We start from the raw sequence: 1,106 nt of genomic DNA, 5'->3' as shown, positions 1-1,106 counted from the left end.
ATATGGGCACGCGCACACATATACATATAAGTGTGTATATGCACTACTCTAAAGGCTACATACTTATGTACCTATGGTGGTTGTCTACTCCTTACAGAGTTTGACCACCTCCTGCACCTACACCTTAGCCCTTTCATGGCGTCTGATGTGGCTTTTTAAACCAGACAGTGTTTTGAAAAAACACCCACACAGATTGCACCTCTGATTTGCACTACCAATACCTGCAGGTAAGTTCTGCTCATTGTGGATCCTAACATGTCTTTTAAGACCCTCACTGGATTTGCAAGCCCTCTGGCACACACCACATTCAAACGTGTGCACAGACATATAATCAGAATAGCTGGTTGAAGTTTTTTTTGTTTTTTTATGTACCTATACAGATATGCATACATGTATATATGCATATGCATATATATAAATATATAATATATAATATTTCTATGTATTATTGGAAAGTTAAAAAATTAAGACATTGGAAAGTCAAATTAGGTTGTTGGAGATTACCTAAGGGGTGTTCGGTATATGTACTATATGGTGAACTCCTATTGGAATTTACATACCATGGACAAGAAGCCTTTCTACCCATTCTACACTGCACTTTCCTTGGATAATGGATATGCAGCTGTAACATCCAACATATATTTCTATTTTTATTCTCTTATTACCCTTTATACTTCCTATATACTCCCTCTCGAAAATAACTTCTTATATTGAACTCTACTATTTCACTCTATTTAACTCTCTCACATCTTTGATGAAGGGATATCCCTCATATCCCTGAAACAGCTGTAAGACTACCTTTCTCTTTATAAATGTCCTAAAAATTTCACACTGCCTTGGCTTTATTGTCTCATTTTATTTAGCATATACATGCTCACACGTGACCCGCATTAGACTCCTCACTCATACTATTATCAAACTGGGAGTCTAACTACAGTCCTTCCGTACCACTTACATAGCCATACCTGCCATTTTGGGTCTTCTGGATATCATGACCTCTCTCATATATATATATATATATATATATAAAGCACACCATTGATGCAAGTCTGACCATGTACCTCTCTAATGTCTAAAACCAGAAACATTACATAAATTTTTTATTC

The sequence above is a fragment of the Octopus bimaculoides genome, chromosome 14 (genome assembly GCF_001194135.2).
Source record: "Octopus bimaculoides isolate UCB-OBI-ISO-001 chromosome 14, ASM119413v2, whole genome shotgun sequence".
Taxonomy (NCBI): domain Eukaryota; kingdom Metazoa; phylum Mollusca; class Cephalopoda; order Octopoda; family Octopodidae; genus Octopus; species Octopus bimaculoides.
The sequence above is the reverse complement of the archived record's forward strand: the minus strand, read 5'-3'. Positions refer to the sequence as shown.